The sequence below is a fragment of the Hordeum vulgare genome, chromosome 3H, assembly GCF_904849725.1.
Source record: "Hordeum vulgare subsp. vulgare chromosome 3H, MorexV3_pseudomolecules_assembly, whole genome shotgun sequence".
Taxonomy (NCBI): domain Eukaryota; kingdom Viridiplantae; phylum Streptophyta; class Magnoliopsida; order Poales; family Poaceae; genus Hordeum; species Hordeum vulgare.
In genome coordinates, this window is record NC_058520.1 from 448529350 (window position 1) to 448554586 (window position 25237).

Sequence of the window (25237 nt, forward strand, 5' to 3'; positions counted from 1 at the left end):
GTTTTATTTCTCTATTGGTTAATTCTACTTGACCACTAGACTAAGAATGATAGGACATGCAATTCTATGGTTGCCATCATATCTAGCAAGCAGCTTACGAAAAGCACCATGAATAAAATGTGAACCACCATCAGTCATTAAGTATCCACGGACTCCAAAACATGGGAAAGTAACTTCCTTAAGCATCTTAATAGAGGTGTTATGATCAACACTATTGGTTGGAATAGCTTCTACCCATTTAGTGACATAATCAATAGCAACCAAAATATGTGTATACCCATTAGAGGAGGGAAAAGGTCCCATGTAATGAAAGCCCCAAACATCAAATGGTTCAATAACAAGTGCATAATTCATAGGCATTCCCTGATGTCTACTAATGTTACCAATTATTTAACATTCATCACAAGAGAGGACAAACTTATGATCATCTTTGAAAAGAGTAGGCCAATAAAATCCAGACTGTCATACCTTGGGTGCAGTTCTATCTCCCGCATGGTGTCCTCCATAAGCCTCGGAGTGACACTTCTGAAGGATTTGTTCCTATTCATGCTCAGGAATACAACGTCTAATAATACCATCTACTCCCTCTTTATAAATATGTGGGACATCCCAAAAGTAATGACTTAAATCAAATAAGATTTTTTTTCTTTTGTTGATAGGTGAAACTAGGTGGTATGTATTTAGCAACAATGTAATTAGCATAATTAGCAAACCATGGTGTATTATGAGAAATATTGACCACACCTAGTTGTTCATCAGTAAAGCTATCATCAATAGGTAGTGGTGTTGAAAATATGCCCAGGAGGCAATAATAAATTAGTTATTATTATATCTCTTTGTTCATGATAATCGTTTATTATCCATTCTATAATTGTGTTGATTGGAAACACAAATACATGTGTGGATACAAAGACAAAACACTGTCCCTAGTAAGCCTCTAGTTGACTAGCTCATTGATCAAAGATGGTCAAGGTTTCCTGGCCATATACAAGTGTTGCCACTTGATGATGGGATCACATCATTAGGAGAATGATGTGATGGACAAGACCCAAACTATGAACGTAGCATATGATCGTATCAATTTATTGCTACTGTTTTCTTCATGTCTTGCTATGACCATGACATCATGCAACTCCCGTACACCGGAGGAATACCTTGTGGTTTATCAAGAGTCACAATGTAACTGGGTGACTATAAAGGTGCTCTACAGGTATCTCCAAAGGTGTCTGTTGGGTTGGCATGGATCAAGACTGGGATTTGTCACTCCGTGTGACGGAGAGGTATCTCGGGGCCCACTCAGTAATACAACATCACAACAAGCCTTGCAAGCAATGTGACTAAGAAGTTAGTTACGGGATCTTGTATTACGGAACGAGTAAAGAGACTTGCCGGTAACGAGATTGAACTAGGTATGGTGATACCGACGATCGAATCTCGGGCAAGTAACATACCAAAGGACAAAGGGAATATTATACGGTATTATATGAATCCTAGACATAGAGGTTCAACCGATAGAGATCTTCATATAATATGTAGGAGCCAATATGGACCTCTAGGTCCCGCTGTTGGTTATTGACCAGAGAGTGTCTCAGGTCATGTCTGCATAGTTCTCGAACCCGCAGGATCTGCACACTTAAAGTTCAGTGACGTTTCAGTATAGTTGAGTTATATGTGTTGGTGACTGAAGTTTTTTTCGGAGTTCCGGATGAGATCCAGGACATCACGAGGAGTTCCAGAATGGTCCGGAAATGAAGATTGATATATAGGAAGTTAGGATTTGGATTCCGGAAGGTTTTCACACATTGCCGACAGTGTGCCGGGATTGACGAATGGGTTCCAGGGGCCCACTGGGTGGGACCACCACGCCCCAAGGGGTCCACATGGGTTTATTGGAAGTGCAATAAGGCATAATGGTCTGACAAAGTCATCCAAGGAAAGCCCATGAAGAGAAAGTGGAAAAGCCGAAAGAGGTGGGAATTTAAGGAAGGAGTCCTAATCCAAGTGGAGTTGGAGGAGGACTCCTCCCTCCTCCACTTCGGCGGACTCAAGGGAGCCTATCTTGTGGCGCCAAGGCTGCCTCCTCCCTCCTCCTATATATACTAGAGGTTTAGAGCTTTTTGAGACACATCTTTTCCACGTTCAACCCTACACCTCTACTGCGTAGTTCTTCCTCTAGATCGGTTTTCTGCAGAGCTCGGGCGGAGCCCTGCAGGAATAGATCACCACCACCACCGGAGCGCCGTCACACTGACGGGGAACTCATCTACATCTTCGTATCTCTTGCTGGATCAAGAAGCGGGAGATCATCATCGAGTTGTACGTGTGCGGAACGCGGAGGTGTCATCCGTTCGACACTTGATCGGGATGGATCACGGGACGGATCGCGAGACGGTTCATGGGACGGATCATGGGACGGTTCGTGTGACGGATCGTGAAGACGTACCACTACATCTATTAACGCTTCCGCTTATCGATCTACAAGGGTATGTGGATCCGATCTCCCTCTCGTAGATGTACAACACCATGATAGGTCTTCATGCGCGTAGGAAATTTTTTGTTTCCCATGCAACGTTCCCCAACAGTGGCATCAGGAGCTAGGTTCATGCATAGATGTAATCTCGAGTAGAACACAAAAGTTTTTGTGGGCGTTGATGTTCGATTTGCTTCCCTCCTTAGTGTTTTCTCGATTCGGCGGTATTGTTGGATTGAAGCGGCCCGGACCAACCTTACTCGTACGCTTACGAGAGACCGGTTTCATCGACTAACAAGCAACTTGCTGCATAAAGATGACTGGCGGGTGTGTGTTTATTCAACTTTAATTGAATTGGATTTGACCGAGGCAGTCCTTGGAGAGAGGTTAAATAGCAATTTGCACATCACCGTTGTGGTTTTGCGTAAGTAAGATGCGATCATACTAGATACCCATAGCAGCCACGTAAAACAGGCAACAACAAATTAGATGACGTCTAACTTGTTTTTTGTAGGGTATGCATGTTATGTGATATGGCCAAAGACATGATGTGATATATTGGATGTATGAGATGATCATGTTGTAATAGTTAAATATCGACTTGCACGTCGATGCTACGACAACCGGCAGGAGCCATAGGGTTGTCTTTAAACTAATGTTTGTGCTTGCAGACGCGTTTACTATATTGCTAGGTTGTAGCTTTAGTAATAGCATAGATAGCACGTCAACCTCAATGGTGGCACGTTGATGGAGATCATGATGATGGAGATCATGGTGTGGTGCCAGTGACGATGGAGATCATGCCGGTGCTTTGGTGATGGATATCAAGAAGCACGAGATCATGGCCATATCATGTCACTTATGAATTGCATGTGATGTTAATCCTTTTATGCACCTGTAACATCCCAAATTTTGGTATGTTAATAAAATTATTAGAATGATTATTTGTTTGATTGAGTGATTGAAACTTGAGTGGAAATTTGAAACTTTTCAAAACTTTTGAATGAGAGGGAATAAAATGACTTTCCCCTTCTCCGCTGAATTCAAATTCAATCTTTTAAAAGCAAAGAGAGAAGATGACATGACTTCTTCAACTATAAAGAATTTGAATGGAGATAATTGCATTTGAATTCTCTTGCATTTCTATTTGTTTTCTCCACTCAAGAAATGCCGGGAAATACATTCTGTCAAACAGAAAAGAGCGGAGGAACATGACCCTCAAACACACGGGCATTTTGAAAGTTATTTGAACCCTAAAACTTAGAGGGTCATTTGAAAATTATTTGCAAAAGAAAATAAATCTTTTAGGCAAATTTGTGAAAATAATTTTTTCTGAAGTTTTTATTTTTGGCGTGGAAAAATGGCCATCATTTATATTTTATTTTTTTGATAATTTTAGTATATAGAAACTCTTTATTCCGAATTGATTTGAATTCCCTTTTATCGTTTTAGTTTCCTAGTTTTAAAAATAGGAAAGGAATCACTTTTATTTGGAAACTCCTGCTGGCCCATTAAGAGGTTTCCTAAACTGGCCCAACAGAGAATCATCTTCTTCCTCTGTTTCTCCCTCACGTCACAGAAACCTTCCTTGCCATGGACAGAGGAATCCCCACCTCCGGGATTCGCGAAGCTCTTTCCCTCCCAGCACCTCCCGTCGCCTCTATAAGAACCCACATGGCCTCCTCGTTCCATTCCCGTTGAAACCGCCGCCTCTCCCCACCTCCTCCTCCCCCTGCACCATCGCCGGAGTCGGTCGGAGAACTCGCCGTGCTCCTCCACCTCACCGCCGCACCGCCTCCCCTACCTCGCTGCACCCCACCCCACCCTTGCCGTGCCTCCCCACCCCTTCGCCCCCCCTCCACCGTCGCCCCACCCCACCCCGTCGCCCTGCAAGCCTTCGCCTCCCCCCGTGGAACCAGCGACCAGGAAGCCAGGAGCTCCTCCCGTCGCCCCTCCCCCTGCACCCTCTCCATCTCCCCCTCGCCTCCCCCCAGGAGCCCCACCCCACCCCTCCTCCGCCGGATCCCCCACGCCTTCGCCCCCCCTCCTTCGCCACCCCACCTCGCCAGAGAAGGCTCCAGCCACTGCTGCGTTCCATCACGGTAAGGCTCCCTCTCCTCTTTCCTTTTTTTTTCTTTTACTTGTTTTTTTGTATTGTGTAGTTTTACCCTTAGATCTATTTTCAACGGTGTAGATTAGAGTAGGATAACCTTTCGGTTTTTAAACAAAAACCGCCGGTTTTTATTCACTTAACTTTTAGCCAGAGAACTTTTTCTTATACTTCGGCCATTCGCTGTTTAGCCAATGCCACGCACACCCATCAGCCAATCAGAAGCCGCCACATGGATTCCCTGTTTGTTCTATTTTTCAGATTTAGTTCAAAAACAGAAAAGTTCGAATCTTGTTTAGCCCATAACTTTTGATCCATAAGTCCAATGATGTTGTTTCTTTCTCGAGTAGCTCACAAATTTCCTGTAGTTTTTAAAAACATATAATGTGTCTATGTTTGAACTTTTCAAATTTGAATTAGATCAGATTTAGTTTAAACCTTGTTTTGCTTATTCCAGGAGTTTAAAAATAGATTTTTATTTGATTCATTTTGCTACTGATCACTAGTGATCTTATTTATCAGTGGTAGAAATTTCATATTTTTTTGAGTATTTTAGCTCACTGTTTCTTGTGAAACAATTTCTGTTTCACCTCTTTTAGGATTGTGACTAATTTACTTTCTTTAGTTAGTTTTAAATTATTTTCTTTTATATTTCAGAAATATTATGTTTTTTTTCTGTTAGTTAAACAGTAGTTTTGCAACAAGTTTTATATTATTTTCATTTGTTTTCATGAAATCAATTCTCATTCCTTAGTAACTTGCAATTGGTTTCTCCACTGTTTCAAATCCCGTTTGGAAATACTTTCAAATAGTTTTGTGAAAAATACTTTATTTTAACTTAGTTAAATTTATATCTTAGTTCCTTGTTATTATTTTCTGTTAGACAAAAACTATTTAGTGTTTGACATAGTAGAAGACTCCCTAGTCTTATTTGAAGTTTCTTTCGGATTCCTATTTGTTCTCTCTTTTGTTTTGATTGCTAGAATGATTGCTAGTATGAGTGCTTATGTGAATGATATGTTTGTTATATAGATTTCATCGGAGAGTGACGAGTAGTCTATCAATTTATTTCTCGAGAAATTCTTCTTCGTCAACATCACCAGGCAAGTCACTTTGATCATACTATCACCTATGTTTTATGCATTGTAGTTCTACCCTCCTATGCCCAATTGCATGCTGCCTAGGTACTTGGAAATTTTAGTATAGATTGTAGTATCATGTGGTAGGCACACAATCAACCCCGATACTTGGCCCCGGGACGACAAATTTCATATTGCTATGCTTGAGTAGACGGGATTTCGGTTGAGTGCATAACACGAGTGATGCGAGGTTGATAAAATAATCAAGACCGGTTAAGACAAGATTTTCAAGACCTCGGACGCAATGCAACTCTGGGTGAAGGACGGTTGATCGGCTCCCTGGAGAACCCAGTGGATGACCCGGGATGCTGGAGAGGCCATGACATCCTGCGGAAAGCTTCACCCAGGCTCAAAGAGACGGACGGATATTTTCAAGACCCAAGGCTTACCTGCACAGCCACAAGTCATTATGGGCTCTGGCTTGGTTGGACAACGCGGCGACTCTGGACAGGCGGTGCTAGCAGATGTAGAAGAACGGTAGGAATGGATGGGCACCGACAGGGATTCAGAGGGACCCGTTGAAAGACCATGTTTTGATCATCCGGTCTTCAAACACCCTGAAGTGCGAGAACATACTCGGAGGCGATCAAATCTTGTGGGGAACGTGTGCAAAACTCTGCAGAGTACTCAAACCTAATCGATTAGCCGTGTCCATGATCATAGACAACTTGAGCTAAAGGAACTGAAGTTATCTGAATTTCTCAACACAAATAATAATATTGATGTGGGAATTATTGACAACTCGGGTACGAGAATTGGTTGGCGGAACCATCTCGTTAACAACCAACAATGTAGTAACATTTTGCTTTTAGCCCTCTCTTGATGTAGGAGAAAACTCGCTTTTCGCTAAAAACTTATAGCCCCACCTGCCACATATGCATATAGTATAGATGATTACTTTTCACCCCTCTCTCTTGTGACTTGCCGGCATATTCAATATGCTTACCTACACGGCTGCAACGTCTTATACTGCAGATATTTTTCTTCGACGAGTAAGAGTACGATTCAGGGTTACGGTCTACACTCAACTTGCCGTTGGTGTTTATTGGGACTCCACTCCCATGACTGCTTCCGCTGAGATATTTAAGGTATATATCAGTTTTATGCTATTTTACATGTGATTGCACTTTGATATATACATTGATGTACTGTGTGTGCCAGCATACTGATCCAGGGATGGCACAGAAACACAGAGGCTTGACTCGTCTTGAGTCGGGTCGCTACAACACCTTATCTTGCTTAGAACGATGCTAGCATTATAAGATGATCCCTCACTAAAATTTCAAGATAAAATTGTGTTCTCCCCGACTATGCACCATTGCGACAGTTCGTCGTTTTGAGACACCACGTGATGATCGGGTGTGATAGACTCAACGTTCACATACAACGGGTGTAAAACAGTTGCACACGCGGAACACTCGGGTTAAACTTGACGAGCCTAGCATGTACAGACATGGCCTCGGAACACAAGAGACATAAAGATCAAGCATGAATCATATAGTTGATATGATCAACATGGAGATGTTCACCATTGAAGCTAAACTCAACTCACGTGATGATCGGACTTGAGTTAGTGGATTTGGATCAAGCGCCACTCAAATGACTAGAGGGATGTCTATTTTGAGTGGGAGTTCTTAAGTAATATGATTAATTGAACTAATTATCATGAACATAGCAAAAAGGTATTTGCAAATTATGTTGTAGCTTGCGTTGTAGCTATACTGTTTTAGATATGTTCCTAGCGAAAATTTAGTTGAAAGTTGATAGTAGCAATTATGCAGACTCGGTCCGTAAACTGAGGATTGTCCTCATTGCTGCATAGAAGGCTTATGTCCTTATGCACCGCTCGGTGTGCTGAACCTGGAGCGTCATGTGTGGATGTTGCGAACATCTGACATACACGTTTTTGATGACTTCATGATAGTTCAGTGCATAATACTTAACGACTTAGAATTAAGGCGCCAAAGACGTTTTGAACGTCACGAAACATATGAGATGTTCTAAGAGATGAAATTGGGATTTCATGCTTGTGCCCTTTTTGAGAGGTATGAGATCTTCGGCAAGATTCTTTGTCTACAAAGTAAAGGAGAAAAGCTCAATTGTTGAGCATGTGCTCAGATTGTCTAAGTGCAACAGTCGCTTGAATCAAGTGGGAGTTAATCTTCCAGATGAGATAGTGATGGTTGTCCAAAGTCACTGCCACCAAGCTACTAGAGCTTCGTGGTGAACTATAACATATCAAGGATAGATATGATGATCCTTGAGCTATTCACAATGTTTGATACTGCAAAAGTAGAAATCAAGTAGGAGCATCAATTGTTGATGGTTAGTAAAACCACTAGTTTCAAGAAGGGCAAGGGCAAGAAGGGATACTTCATGAAACGGCAAACCAGTTGCTGCTGTGATGACGAAAACCAAGGTTGAACCCAAACCCGAGACTAAGTGCTCCTATTATGAGGGGAACAGTCACTAAGGCGGAGCTACCCTAGATACTTGTTAGATGAGAAGGCTGGCAAAGTCGATAGAAGTACATTTGATATGCATGATATTGATGTGTACTTTACTAGTACTCCTAGTAGCACGAGGGTATTAGATACCAGTTCGGTTGCTATTTGTTAGTAACTCGAAATAAAAGCTACGGAATAAACAGATACTAGCTAAAGGCGAGGTGACGATATGTATTGGAAGTGTTTCCAAGGTTGATGTGATCAAACATCGCACACTCCCTCTACCATCGGGATTAGTGTTAAACCTAAATAATTGTTATTTGGTGTTTGCATTGAGCATGAACATGATTAGATCGTGTATATTGCAATAAGATTATTCATTTAAAGAGAATAATGGTTATTCTATTTTCTTGAATAAATACATTCAATGGTTTATTGAAACTCGATTATAGTGCTAAACATGTTCATAATAGTGATGCCAAAAGATACAAAGTAGTAATTATAGTACCACTTGTGGCACTGCCGCTTGAGTCATGTTGGTGTAAAATGCATGAAGAAGCTCCATGCTCATGGATCTTTGTACTCACTCATTTTTGAAACGTTTGAGATATGCAAACTGTACCTATTTGTATAAACGCATGAAGAAAACTCCCTGCAGATGGATCATTTGGACTCACTTGATTTTGAATCACTTGAGACATGCAAATTATAACACATGGAACAAGAAAGTAACTTCTTGGAAGTAATAAATTTTTGATGTGTGCAGTCCAATGAGTGTTGAGGCACGCAGTGGATATCGTTATGTTCTTACTTCACTAACGATTTGAGTAGATACAGGAGTGTTTACTTGATGAATCACAAGTCTGAAATATTGAAAAGTTCAATGCTATTTCAGCGTGAAGATCGTCGTGACAAGAGGATAAACTGTCTATGATATGATCATAGAGATGAATATCTGAGTTGCGAGTTTTGGTACACAGTTAAGACAATGTGGAAATTGTTTTGCAATTCATGCCACCTAGAACACCATAGTGTGATGGTGTGTCCGAATGTCATAGTCGCGCCCTATTTGATATAGTGCACACTATTATGTCTCTTATCGAATTACCACTATCGTTTATGGGTTATGCATTAGAGACAACCGCATTCACTTTAAATTGGGCACCACGTATTTCCGTTGAGATGGTACCATATGAACTATGGTTTGGAGAAACCTAAGCTGTCGTTTCTTAAAAGTTTGGGGCTGCGATTCTTATATGGAAAAGTTTCAGCGTGATAAGCTCGGACCCAAAGCGGATAAATGCATCTTCATAGGACACCGAAAACAGTTGGGTGTACCTCCTATCTCAAATCCGGAAGCAAAGTGTTTGTTTCTAGAAACGGGTCCTTTCTCGAGGAAAAGTTTCTCCCGAAAGAATTGAGTGGGAGGGTGGTGGAACTTGATGAGGTTATTGAACCGTCACTTCAACCAGTGTGTAGCAGGGCGCAGGAAGTTGTTCATGTGGCGCCTACGCCAATTGAAGTGGAAACTGATGATAGTGATCATTAAGCTTCGGATTAAGTTACTACAAACCTCGTAGGTTGACAAGGTCGCGTACTGCTATAGAGTGATACGGTAACCCTGTCTTGGAAGTCATGTTGTTGGACAACAATGAACCTACGAGCTATGGAGAAGCGATGGTGGGCCTGGATTCCGGCAAATGGCTGGAGGCCATGAAATCCGAGAGAGGATCCATGTATGAAATAAAAGTGTAGACTTTGGAAGAACTACTTGATGGTCGTAAGACTATTAAGTACATATGGATCTTTAAAAGGAAGACATACGATGATGGTGAAAAGTCACCATTATGAAAAACTCGACTTATCGCAAAGATGTCTCCGACAAGTTCAAAGAGTTGACTATGATGAGACTTTCTCACTGGTAGCGATGGTAAAAGTTTGTTGGAATTATGTTAGCAGTTGATGCACATAGGATGTCAAAACATTGTTTCCTCGACGGTTACTTTTAGGAAAGGTTGTATGTGATACAACCAGAAGGTTTTGTCGATCCTAAGGATGCTAACAAGTATGAAAGATCCAGCGATCCTTCTATGTACTCGTGCAAGCATCTCGGAGTTGGAATATACGCTTTGATGAGATGATCAAAGCTTTTGGGTTTGTACAAGGTTCATGAGAAACTTGTATTTCCAAAGAAGTGAGTGGGAGCACTATAGAATTTCTGATAAATATATGTGGTTGACATATTGTTGATCGGAAGTAATGTAGAATTTCTGTAAAGCATAAAGGGTTGTTTGAAAGGAGTTTTTCAAAGGAAAACCTGAATAGAGCTACTTGAACATTGAGCATCAAGATTTATAGAGATAGATCAAAACGCTTAATAGAACATTTGAATGAAATGCATGCCTTGACAAGTTTCTGAAGGAGTTCAAAATAGATCAGCAAAGAAGGAGTTCTTGGTTGTGTTGTAAGGTGTGAATTTGAGTAAGACTCAAAATCCGACCACGGCAGAAGAAAGAGAAAGGACGAAGGTCGTCCCCTATGCCTTAGCCGTAGGCTCTAAAGTATGACATGCTGTGTACCGCACCTGATTTGTGCCTTGCCATGAGTCTGTCAAGGGGTATAAAGAGTGATCCGGGATTGAATCACTGAACAACAGTCAAAGTTATCCTTAGTAACTAATGGACTAAGGAGTTCGTCGTAAAGGGTTACGTCGATGCAAGCTTTGACACTAATTCGAATAACTCTAAGGAGTAAAGCGGATTCGTATAATGGAGCGGTCATTTGGAATAATTCCAAATGGCACGTAGTAGCAGCATCTATAGGATAACATAGATATTTGTAAAGCACACACAGATCTGAAAGGTTCAGACTCGTTGACTAAAACCTCTCTCACAAGAAAGACATGATCAAACCCCATAACTGTATGGGTGTTGGATTCGTTAAAATCACATAGTGATGTGAACTAGATTATTAACTCTAGTGCAAGTGGGAGACTGTTGGAAATATGCCCTAGAGGCAATAATAAATTATTTATTATTATGTTTCTTTGTTCATGATAATCGTTTATTATCCATGATATAATTGTATTGATTGGAAGCACAAATATATTTGTGGATACATAGACAAAACACTCTCCCTAGTAAGCCTCTAGTTGACTAGCTCATTGATCAAAGATGGTCAAGGTTTCCTTGCCATAAACAAGTGTTTTCACTTGATGACGGGATCACATCATTACGAGAATGATGTGATGGACAAGACCCAAACTATGAACGTAGCATATGATCATGTCAGTTTATTGCTACTGTTTTCTGCATGTCAATGTATGTGTTCCTATGACCATGAGATCATGCAACTCCCGGACACCGGAGGAATACCTTGTGGGTTATCAAACACCGCAACATAACTGGGTGACTATAAAGGTGCTCTACACGTATCTCCAAAGATGCCTGTGGGATTGGCATGGATCGAGACTGGGATTTGTCACTCGGTGTGACAGAGAGGTATCTCGGGGCCCACTCGGTAATACATCACAACAAGCCTTGCAAGCAATGTGACTAAGGAGTTAGTTACGGGATCTTGTATTACAGAACAAGTAAAGAGACTTGCCCGTAACGAGATTGAACTAGGTATGGTGATACCGACGGTCGAATCTCGGGCAAGTAACATACCGAAGGACAAAGGGAATAGTATACGGGATTATATGAATCCTCGACATAGATTATCAACCGATAGAGATATTCGTAGAATATGTAGGAGACAATATGGACATCCAGGTCCCGCTGTTGGTTACTGACCAGAGAGTGTCTCAGGTCATGTCTGCATAGTTCTCGAACCCGCAGGGTCTGCACATTTAAGGTTCGGTGACGTTTCGGTATAGTTGAGTTATATGTGTTGGTGACCGAAGTTTTGTTCGGAGTCCCGGATGATATCCAGGACGTCAAGAGGAGTTCCGGAATGGTCCAGAAATGAAGATTGATACATGGGAAGTTGGTATTTGGATTCCGGAAGGTTTTCGGGCATTGCCGGCAGTGTACCGGGAGTGACAAATGGGTTCTGGGGGCCCACTGGGTGGGCCCACCACGCCCCAAGGGGTCCACATGGGTTTATTGGATGTGCAATAAGTCATAATGGTCTGACAAAGTCATCCAAGGAAAGCCCATGAAGAAATAGTGGAAAATCCAAAAGAGGATGGAAATTAAGGAAGGAGTCCTAATCCAAGTGGAGTTGGAGGAGGACTCCTCCCTCCTCCACTTCGGCCGACTCAAGGGAGCCTCCCTTGTGGCGCCAAGGATACCTCTTTCCTCCTCCTATATATACTAGAGGTTTAGGGCTTTTTGAGACACAACTTTGCCACGTGCAACCCTAAACCTCTACGTCGTAGTTCTTCCTCTAGATCGGTTTTCTGCGGAGCTCGGGCGGAGCCCTGCAGGAATAGATCACCACCACCACCAGAGCGCCGTCACGCTGCCGGGGAACTCACCTACATCCCCGTCTCTCTTGATGGATCAAAAAAGGCGGAGATCGTCATCGAGCTATACGTGTGTGGAACGCGCATGTGCCGTCCATTCGGCACTTGATCGGGACGGATCGCGAGACGGTTCGTGGGACGGATCGTGGGACGGTTCGTGGGACGGATCATGAAGACGTACCACTACATCAACCGCGTTTATTAATGCTTCCGCTTAGCGATCTACAAGGGTATGTGGATCCGATCTCCCTCTTGTAGATGAACATCACCATGATAGGTCTTTGTGTGTGTAGGAATTTTTTTGTTCCCCATGCAACGTTCCCCAACAAGTGGGTCATCAAGAATATTTTCTAACCTAGACCAGTTATCAGCTACAAGGTTCTCAGCTCCTTTGTTATCAATGATATGTAAATCAAATTCTTATAGCAAGAGAACCCAACTAATAAGTCTAGGATTAGCATCTTTCTTTTCCATACGATATTTAATAACAACATCATTAGTGTGAACAATTACTTTAGAATCAACAATGTAAGATCTGAATTTATCACAAGCAAATACAACTCCTGAGAATTCTTTTTCAGTGGTAGCATAATTTGTATGGGCACAGTCTAGAGTTTTACTAGCATAAAGAATGACATTTAATTTATTATCAACTCTTTGTCCTAGAGCAGCACCAACAGCGTAATCACTAGCATCATGCATAATTTCAAAAGGCAAGTTCTAATGAGGTGGTTGAACAATAGGTGCAGAAGTTAAGGCTTCCTTAAGTGTTTCGAAGGCTTCTACACAATCATCATCAAAAATGAAAGGAACATCCTTTTGTAATAAATTAGTAAGAGGCCTAGAAATTTTAGATAAGTCTTTAATAAACCTCCTATAGAAACCAACATGGCCAAGGAAACTACGGATAACTTTAATATCTTTAGGACATGGCATCTTCTCAATTGCATCAACTTTAGCCTTATCCACCTCAATACCCCGTTCGGAAATTTTATGACCCAAGACAATACCTTCATTCACCATAAAGTGGCACTTCTCCTAATTCAAGACAATGTTAGTTTGCTCACATCTCTGCAAAACTCCATCAAGTTGCTTAAGCAATCATTAAAAGAAGTTCTGTAAACCGAAAAATCATCCATGAAGACTTCAACAATCTTTTCACAAAAAATAGATAATATAGCAGTCATACATGTTTGAAAGGTAGCAGGTGCATTGCATAATCCAAAATGCATACGTCTATAAGCATAGGTTCCAAAAGGACAAGTAAAGGTGGTTTTCTCTTGATCACATTGTGACACAAGTATTTGAGAGAAACTAGAATAGCCATCTAGAAAGCAAAAAATGTGTGTGCTTTGATAATCTTTCTAGCATTTGGTCTATGAACGGTAAAGGATAATGATATTTTCTAGTAGCTTTGTTTAATTTTCGAAAATCAATTACCATTCTATAGCCACTCACAATTCTTTGTGGAATGAGTTCATTTTTACCTTTAGGGACAACAGTAATACCTCCTTTCTTAGGAACACAATGAATGGGACTTACCCATCTACTATAAGCTATGGGATAAATTATACCTACTTCCAGAAGCTTTAATATTTCATTTCTCACCACTTCTTTTATCTTGGGTTTCCATCTTCGTTGGTGATCAACAAAGGGTTTAACATCTAGTTCCATATTAATTTTGTGCTGACACAGAGTGGGACTAATGCCCTTAAGATCATCAAGAGTATACCCAATAGCAGCTCGGTGCTTCCTTCAAGTTTTTAATAATCTTTCTTCTTCATTCTCTCTAAGGTTAGCACTGATAATAACATTATGTATCTTCTTTTCATCAACATAAGTGATACGTCTCCAACGTATCTATAATTTTTTATGGTTTCATGCTATTATCTTGTCAAAATTTGGATGTTTTGCATGCCTTTTATATATTTTTTGGGACTAACTTATTAACTCAGTGCCAAGTGCCAGTTCCTGTTTTTTCCATGTTTTTGACCCCTTTCACACGAGGATTTTGAACGGAGTCCAAACGAAAGGAAACTGCCAAAAAGATTTTGTCCGGAACAAAAAAAGATCGGAGAGCCGGAGAATCAGGGAGGGGGTCACCAGGGACCCCACAAGGCCTCACGGCGCGGCCAGGGGGCCCGAGGCCACCAGGCTTGTGGGCTCCCTGAGGCCCCTTTGCCCTAGGTTTTGCGCCTATATATCCCAAAAAATTCCACAAAAAATGAGGATATCATCGAAAGTACTTTTCCGCCGCCGCAAGCTTCTGTCTCCACAAGATCCCATCTCGGGCACGTTTTGGTGACCTGTCGGAGGGGGGATTTGGATACGGAGGGCTTCTTCATCAACACCATGACCTCTCCGATGATGCGTGAGTAGTTGACCATAGACCTACGGGTCCATAGCTAGTAACTAGATGGCTTCTTCTCTCTCTTGGATCTTCAATACAAAGTTCTCCATGATCTTCATGGAGATCTATCCGATGTAATATTCTTTTGCGGTGTGTTTGTCGAGATCCGATGAATTGTGTATTTATGATCAGATTATGTATGAATCTTATTTGAGTTTCTTCTAATCTCTCTTATGCATGATTTCATATCCTTGTAATTCTCTTCGAGTTGTGGGTTTTGTTTGGCCAACTAGATCTATGATTCTTGCAAAGGGAGAAGTGCTTGGTTTTGGGTTCATACCGTGTGGTGACCTCAACCAGTGACATAAGGGGTAGAGAGGCACGCATCGTGTTGTTGCCATCAAGGGTAAAAAGATGGGGTTTTCATCATTGGTTTGATTTTATCCCTCTACCTCATGTCATCTTGCTTAAGGCGTTACTCTGTTCGTGATGAACTCAATACACTAGATGCATGCTAGATAGTGGTCGATGTGTGGAGTAATAGTAGTAGATGCAGAAAGTATCGGTCTACTTATCTCGGACGTGATGCCTATATGTATGATCATTGCCTTAGATATCGTCATGACTTTGCGCGGTTCTATCAATTGCTCGACAGTAATTTGTTCACCCACCGTGATATTTGCTATTTTGAGTGAAAACTCTAGTGAACACTATGGCCCGCGGGTCTACTCCACACCATATTTTCAGCCTTACTCTTTTACTTCGTTGCACTTTCCGCCTTCAGATCTCACTTTGCAAACAATCTTGAAAGGATTGACAACCCCTTTATAGCATTGGGTGCAAGCTCGTTTGTGTTTGCGCAGGTACTCTGGACTTGACGAGATTCTCCTACTGGATCGATACCTTGGTTCTCAAACTGAGGGAAATACTTACTCCTCCTGTGCTGCATCACCCTTTCCTTTTCAAGGGAAAAACCAACGCAAGCAAGTCTCCATCAACGTGTTAATTTTTGGTGTTGTTGTTTGATAAGTAGCAAGAAGAATTTCTGGCATCGTTGCCGGGGAGGAATATCAAGTCAAGAACTCATCCAAGTAGGTGTCGCAAACTCATCTCTTGCATTTACTTTGTTTGCCAGTTACCTCTCGTTTTCCTCTCCCCCACTTCACAATTTGCCTTTTTCGTTTGCCTTTTTCGTTCGCCTTTTCGTTCGCCCTTTTTCTCGCTTGCTCTTTGTTCGCTTGTGTGCTTGCTTGCTTTATGAAGTCACCATGAATGAAAACACCAAACTTTGTGACTTCTTGAATACTAATAATAATGATTTTATTAGTACTCTGATTGCTCCCGCCACTAGTGTCGAGTCATATGAAATCAATGCCGCTTTGCTGAATCTTGTTATGAAAGAGCAATTCTACGGCCTTCCTAGTGAAGATGCCGCATCCCATCTCAATACCTTCATTGATCTTTGTGGATAATGACGTGATTAAATTGAAGGTTTTTCCTTTCTCGTTGCGAGATCGTGCAAAAACTTGGTTTTCTTCTTTGCCCAAAAATAGTATCGATTCTTGGGATAAGTGCAAAGATGCTTATATATCCAAGTATTTTCTGCCGTCTAAGATCATCTCTCTCCGTAATAATATCATGAATTTTAAGCAACTTGATCATGAACATGTTGCACAATCTTTGGAGAGAATGAAATTGGTGATTAGAAATTGTCCCGCTCATGGCTTGAGTCTTTGGATGATTATACAAATCTTTTACGCTGGCTTGAATTTCGCTTCTAGAAATATCTTGGACTCCTCCTGTGGTGGAACGTTCATGGAAATCACGTTAGGGGAGGCCACAAAGCTCCTAGACAATATCATGTCGAATTACTCTCAGTGGCACACTGAAAGGTCACCTACTACTAAGAAGGTACACGCTATAGAAGAAATTAACTCGTTGAGTGGTAAGATGGATAGGCAACAACAATGCTTTTAGAGGAAACTATGTTCCTAGGCCTTTTCCTAGTAACTCCTCTAATAACTTTGGCAACTCCTACAACAATACTCATGGAAATTACAATATATTACCCTCCGATCTAGAGAGTAATATCAAAGATTTCATCAATTTACAAAAGATTTTCAATGCGTCCATAGAGGAAAAACTACTCAAAATTGAGGATTTGGCTAAGAGCGTTGATAGAATGTCTAGTGATGTTGATGCTTTGGAAGTTAGATGTGCTCCTCCCAAGATCAATATGGATGAAACTTTGAAAGCTATGCGTGTTTCCATGATCGAGAGCAAAGAAAGAACCGCCCAAATTCGTGCTAGACATGAATGGCTTAAAAAGGCGTGTTCTCGTGATAAGAATCACGAAGATCTTAAAGTGCTTGGTGTGACTCCCATTGAATCTTTCTTTTCTTGTGTCAAACCTAATGATGATGGGGCTGGATATGAATCCACTTTGGTTGAAAAGTGCCCCAATGATTCGGAGTCCATCTATCTTGATACTAAAATCATTGAAAGTGGAGTATGAGATGTTAAAATTTTGAGTAGTAATGAAATTACTACCATGGATTTCAAGGAATTCAATTATGGTATTTGCTCCTTTATTGAATGCATTTCCTTGATGCAATCCATGTTAAACTCTCCACATGATTATAGCTAAAACAAGGCCTTTACCGATCATATCGTCGAAGCTATGATAAAATCTCTTGAAGAGAAACTTGAATTGGAAGTCTCTATCCCTAGAAATCTTCATGATGAGTGGGAACCTACCATCAAAATCAAAATAATAAACTATGAATGCAATGCTTTATGTGATTTGGGTGCTAGTGTTTCCGCGATTCCAAAGTCTTTATGTGATTTTCTGGGTTTTAATGAGATTGAAGAGTGTTCTCTTAATTTGCATCTTGTGGATTCTACTGTCAAGAAACCCATGGTAAGGATCAATGATGTTCTTATTATTGCAAATAGGAACTATGTACCCGTGGATTTCATTGTGCTTGACATTGATTGCAATCCTACATGCCCTATTATTCTTGGTAGACCTTTCCTAAGGACTATCGGTGCTATCATCGATATGAAGGAAGGGAATATTAGATTTCAATTTGCTTTAAGGAAGGGAATTGAAAACTTTCCTAGAAAGAAAATAAGATTGCCTTATGAATCCATGATGAGGGCCACTTATGGTTTGAGCACCAAAGACGACGATACGTGATTCTACCGCTTTTATGCCTAGCTAAGGGCGTTAAACAATAGCGCTTGTTGGGAAGCAACCCAATGATTTTATCTTTTTATTTCTGTTTTGTTGCGTCCACGCCATCATAATTATGTTGTTATTGTGTTTTTGTGTTTATTTTTGTGTTTGAGCCAAGCAAAACCTTTATGACTAGTCTTGGTGATGGTTGTTTGATCTTGCTGGAAAAAGACAGAAAATTTTCGCTCACGAGATGATTTTTAATTTTTATTCAGAAAGAGCTTCTGAGTTGATTCTTTTTGCTGCTGGTTTATATTCCTTTTTCCCAGGCAGTCGTGATGTTTCTGAATTTTTGAGGTACCAGAAGTATACGAAGTATACAGATTGCTACAGACTGGTCTGTTTTTGACAGATTATATTTTTGTTGAGTTGGTTGCTTGTTTTGATGAAACTACGGTTAGTATCGGGGGGTACTAGCCATGGAAAAGTGAGAATACAATAGCCCAACACCAATATAGATAGAATTCAAGTTTGCTACAGTACCAAAAGAGGTGGTAGTTTGTTTTCTTGTGCTAATGCTATCACGAGTTTCTATTTAAGTTTTGTGTTGTGAAGTTTTCAAGTTTTGGGTGATGTTCTCATGGACAAAGAGATAAGGAGTGGAAAGAGCTCAAGCTTGGGGATGCCCAAGGCATCCCAAGCCAAATTCAAGGACACCAAAAATCCTAAGCTTGGGGATGCCCCGGGAAGGCATCCCCTCTTTCGTCTTCAATCCATCGGTAACATTACTTGGAGTTATATTTTTATTCACCACATGAGATGTGTTTTGCTTGGAGCGTCTTGTATCGTAGGAGTATTTTTTTGTCACAATCATCCTTGCTGCACACCTTTTTGAGAGAGGGAGACATGCACTCATCGTGATTTTGCTAGAATGCTCATAGTGCTTCACTTATATCTTTTGAGATAGATACTTTTGCTCTATGTGCTTCACTTATATATTTTAGAGCACGGCGGTGCATGACTTGGTAGTTGGATTATGCTATGAAAGTAGTCCCAAAGGTGATAGGTACTCAAAGAGGATACAAAAACCTCCTTCTTCATGTGCATTGAGTAGAAAGAGAAGTCTTGATTCCTCTCAATTAGGTTTGAGACGTGGATTCGGTAATATTAGGAGTTATGTTAGTAGGGTGTTGTGAATCTAGAAATACTTGTGTTGAAGTTAGTGATTCCCGTAGCATGCACGTATGGTGAACCGCTATGTTAGGAAGTCGGAGCAGAATTCATCTATTGATTGTCATCCTTTGTGTTGAGGTCGGGATCGCGCGATGGTTAACACCTACCAACCCTTCCCCTCGGAGTATTCGTTTAGCACTTTGTTTTGATTACTATTAAAAACTTTCGCAACAAGTATGTGAGTTCTTCATGACTAACATGAGTCCATGGTATAGATGCACTTTCACCTTCCACCATTGCTAGCCTCTCTAGTGCCGCGCAATTCTCGCCGGTGCACAAACCCACCATATGACATCCTCAAAACAGCCACCATACCTACTTACTATGGCATTTTCATAGCCATTCCGAGATATATTGCCAGCTCCCACCGTTCCGTCTCATGACTTGTGTCGTCACTCTCATATTTCCATTGCATGATTGTAAGATAGCTAGCGAGATGTTTCAACGTCATACGCCATGCTAGATCGTTGCACATCCCGGTACACTACCGGAGGCATTTCCTATAGAGTCATCATCGTTTTGAGCTTTGAGCTGTGAGTAAATAAAAGTGTGATGATCATCATTATTAGAGCATTGTCCCATGTGAGGAAATAAAATAAAAAAAGAGAGAATAGGCCAAAGAGCCCAAATAAAAAAAAGAGGCCAAGTGCCCAAAAAAAGAGAGAGAGAGAAAAAGAGAGAAGGGACAATGCTACTATCTTTTTCCACACTTGTGCTTCATAATAGCTCCATGTTCTTCATGATTGAGAGCTTCTTGCTTTGTCACTACCATATGCTAGTGGGAATCTTCATTATATAACTTGGCTTGTATATTCCAATGATGGGCATCCTCAAATTGCCCTAGGTCATCGTGAGCAAGCAAGTTGGATGCACACCCAATAGTTCTCCTTTCGAGCTTTCACATACTTATAGCTCTAGTGCATCCCTTGTATGGCAATCCCTACTCATTCTTTGATACGCCAAGTCAATGTGACCATCTCCTCTTCTTTTTGTCTCACAACCACCACCACACTCTATTCCACTTATAGTGCTATATCCATGGCTCACGCTCATGTATTGCCAGATAGTTATAAAAAGTTTGAGAAAGTAAGAGTGCGAAAAAAATTACTTGGCCAATACCGGGGTTGTGCATGATTTACATTAGTTGTGTGAGGATGATGGAGCATAGCCAGACTATATGATTTTGTAGGGATAACTTTCCTTGGCCTTGTTATTTTGAAAGTTCATGATTACTTTGCTAGTTTGCTTGAAGTATTATTTTTTCATGTCAATAGCAAACTATTGTTTCGAATCTTACGGATCTGAAAATTCATGTCACGTGAAAGAAGTTGCAAAGGACAACTATGCTAGGTAGCATTCCACATCAAAAAAATCATTCTTTATCACTTCCCTACTCGAGGACGAGCAGGAGTTAAGCTTGGGGATGCTTGATACGTCTCCAACGTATCTATAATTTTTGATGGTTTCATGCTTTTATCTTGTCAAACTTTGGATGTTTTGCATGGCTTTTATATATTTTTTGGGACTAACATATTAACTCAGTGCCATGTGCCACTTCCTATTTTCCATGTTTGACCCCTTTCAGAGGAGGATTTTGAACGGAGTCCAAATGGAATGAAACTGCCGAAAAGATTTTTTTCGGAACAGAAAAAGATCAGAGAGCTGGAGAATCAGGGCAAGGGTCAGCAGGGACCCCACAAGCCCTCACGGCGCGGCCAGGGGGGCCCTGCGGCCACCAGGCTTGTGGGCTCCCTGAGGCCCCTTTGCCCTAGGTTTTGAGCCTATATATCCCCAAAACTTTCACAAAAAATCAGGAGATCATCGAAAGTACTTTTCCGCCGCCGCAAGCTTCTATCTCCGCAAGATCCCATCTGGGGCATGTTCTGGTGCCCTGCCGGAGGAGGGATTTTGATACGGAGGGCTTCTACATCAACACCATGACCTCTCCGATGATGCGTGAGTAGTTCACCTTAGACCTACGGGTCCATAACTAGTAACTAGATCGCTTCTTCTCTCTCTTGGATCTTCAATACAAAGTTCTCCATGATCTTCATGGAGATCTATCCGATGTAATCTTCTTTAGCAGTGTGTTTGTCGAGATCCGATGAATTGTGGACTTATGATCAGATTATCTATGAATCTTATTTGAGTTTCTTCTGATCTCTCTTAGGCATGATTTCATATCCTTGTAATTCTCTTCGAGTTGTGGGTTTTGTTTGGCCAACTAGATCTATGACTCTTGCAATGGGAGAAGTGCTTGGTTTTGGGTTCATACCGTGCGGTGACCTCACCCAGTGACAGAAGGGGTAGCGAGGCACGCATCATGTTGTTGCCATCAAGGGTAAAAAGATGGGGTTTTCATCATTGGTTTGAGTTTATCCCTCTACATCATGTCATCTTGCTTAAGGCGTTACTCTGTTCGTCATGAACTCAATACACTAGATGCATGCTGTATAGCGGTCGATGTGTGGAGTAATAGTAGTAGATGCATAAAGTATCAGTCTACTTGTCTCGGACGTGATGCCTATATGTATGATCATTGCCTTACATATCTTCATGACTTTGCGCGGTTCTATCAGTTGCTCGATAGTAATTTGTTCACCCACCGTGATATTTTCTATTTTGAGAGAAGCCTCTAGTGAACACTATGGCCCCCGGGTCTACTCCACACCATATTTTCAGCCTTACACTTTTTACTTCGTTGCACTTTCCGCCTTCAAATCTCACTTTGCAAACAATCTTGAAGGGATTGACAACCCCTTTATAGCGTTGGGTGCAAGCTCGTTTATGTTTGCGCAGGTACTCTGGACTTGACGAGACTCTCCTACTGGATCGATACCTTGGTTCTCAAACTGAGGGAAATACTTACTGCTCCTGTGCTGCATCAGCCTTTCCTCTTCAAGGGAAAAACCAGTGCAAGCAAGTCTCCATCAACGTGTCAATTTCTGGCGCTGTTGTTTGAGAAGTAGCAATAAGCATATTTCAAAGTGTCACGTAATTTCTTTAATTCAAACACACGATCACCGTTGGGTGGAGGAGGACCTCCTAGAGTTTCAACAAGCAAGTTGTGTTTAGGGATGGGTTTTTGCTCAAAGAACATATTGTCTATTCCATTTTTTCACACATATGCATATCATTTTCATGGTCTAGCAAATAGTGTTCCAATGCATCCGTAGGAGGAATGGAAATAGAAGCAAGACCAATTACTTCATCTTTACTAGGCAATTCTTTGTCATGGGGTTTCTTACTAAACTTGGATAAATAAAACTCACGAGACATACCACCAAAATTAACACTCACAGTTTCCTTTTTGCAATCTATTTGAGCATTGACAGTGTTCAAGAAGGGCTACCAAATATTATGGGACAAAAAATATCTTGTGGCGAGACAAGTACTAGAAAATCAACAGGGTATTTTACTTTTCCAAACAAGACTTCAACATCTCAAACAATTCCAATTGGTGAGATGGTGTCTCTATTAGCAAGTTTAATAGTAACATCTATGTCTTCTATCTCAACGGGTACTATCTCATTCATAATTCCTTGATATAATGTAAAAGGGATAGCACTAACACTAGCGCCCATATCACATAGACCATGATAGCAATGATCTCCTATTTTTACTGAAACGACACGCATGCCAACAATATGTCTATTCTTGTCTTTAGTATCAGGTTTGGCAATTCTAGCATCTTCATTACAGAAATAAATGGCATGCCCATCAATATTGTCTACCAAGAGATCCTAAACCATAGCAGTACTAGGTTCTAGCATGATTTGCTCACAGGATTTGGTTGTTCTAACATAACTTTTGTTAACCACAGTTGAAGATTTAGCATGTTTCTTTATCCTAACAGGGAAAGGTGATTTCTCAATATAAGCAATAGGCACAAGTGGGTCAACATTATAAATAATAGTTTAAGCTTCAACTTTAATTGGTTCTTCAATTTTTTCTTTAATAGGTAGATGCTATTTAAACCATTTCTCTTTAGGGAGATCAACATGAGCAGCAAAGGTTTCACAAAATGAGGCTACTATCTCAGAGTCAAGTCCATAGTTAGTGCTACAATCATTGAAAGCATCGGTGTTCATAAAAGATTTAACACAATCAAACTTAGGTTTTATACCTCACTCTTTACCTTCATTGAGACCCCAATCTTCAGAGTTGCATTTATTTCTTTCTAATAGATCCCACCTGAATTCAATAGTATTCTTCATAAGCAAGAAGTATCGAGCATGGTTTGATCATTACGACAAAGTCGAGCAAAATTTTTTTGAATAATAATTTATCTTTAGAGCTCATGATTGCAGAATGAATATAATATTAACTTCAGTCTCCCCCGAGCTAGAGCGATACTTTCTCCATCACGAGGATAAAAAATTATAGATAAAATTTTGATCACGATGAACAAGATGCATAGGATAATTGTTTTGGTTAAACTCCAATTGCAATCGGTTCCAATTCCAAGATCCTATATCATCACATAGACTATACAATGTGAGTGCTTTTCCACCCAAATATAAAGGGAAAACCTTCTTCTTGACTTCATCTCCGGATAAACCTGCAAGCTCAAATAATCCACAAACTTCATCCACATAGATTAGGTGCATATCTGGATGTTTTCTTCCATCTCCTGCATAAGCATTAGCTAGTAGTTTCTCTATCATACCTTAAGGAATTTCATAGTAAACATTCTCAGTAGTTAAGCAGGTTGAGGTACAACTCTTGGTGTTTCCGGTCGAGGTGAAGATACCCCGATCAATCCCCTCAAAGGATTACTTTCCATAGCAACAAGTAATAGTAAATTTTAGCACGTAAGATAAATTTTGCCTTACCAAATTACGCTCACCAAAGGCACTTCACTCCCCGGCAACGGTGCCAGAAAAGAGTATTGATGACCCACAATTATAGTGGGTCAATCATAGTCCTTTCGATAAGTAAGAGTGTCGAACCCAACGAGGAGCAGAAGGAAATGACAAGCGGTTTTCAGCAAGGTCATTTCTGCAAGCACTGAAATAGTGGTAACAAGTTGTTTGATAGCAAGATAATTGTAACAAGTGACAAGTAGCAATAGTAACAATAGTTGTAGCAAGGTATCCCAATCCTTCCGTGGCAAAGGGCAGGAAAAACAGGTTCTTATAATAGGCAAAGCATTCTTGAGGGCACACGGGAATTTGATCTAGTCACTTCCATCATGTTGGGTTAATTCGCATTCGGTATTTTGATAATTTGATATGTGGCTGTACCAGGTCTTGGGTAATGTTCTTACTTGAATGAACCTCCCACTTATGATTGACCCTCTCGCAAGCATCCGCAAATACGAGAAAAGTATTAAGAATAAAGTCTAACCATAGCATTAAATATAAGGATCCAATTCAGCCCCCTAGGAAGTAGTGCATAGGCTAGGGTTTAAGTTTATGTTACTCTCACAACCCACCCTCTAATTACTACTCCAAAATGCATTCCCTTAGGCCCAAAATATGGTGAAGTGTTATGTAGTCGGCGTTCACATAACACCACTAAGGGAATCACAACATTCATATCATCAAAATATCGAACGAATATCAACTTCACATGACTAGTTGCAACATGATTTCTCTCGTGGCCTCAAGAACAAAAGTAACTACTCACAAGTGATAAACATGTTCATGATCAGAGAGGTATTATATAGCTTAATTAATCTGAACATATGATCTTGCACTAAATAAACCATAAAACATCAACTACAAGATGTAATTAACACTACTAGACACACCCCACGTACCAATCTGAAGTTGCTCTACAAGATTGAGTACAAGAGATGAACTAGGATTTTCATAGGAGATGGTGCTGGTGAAGATGT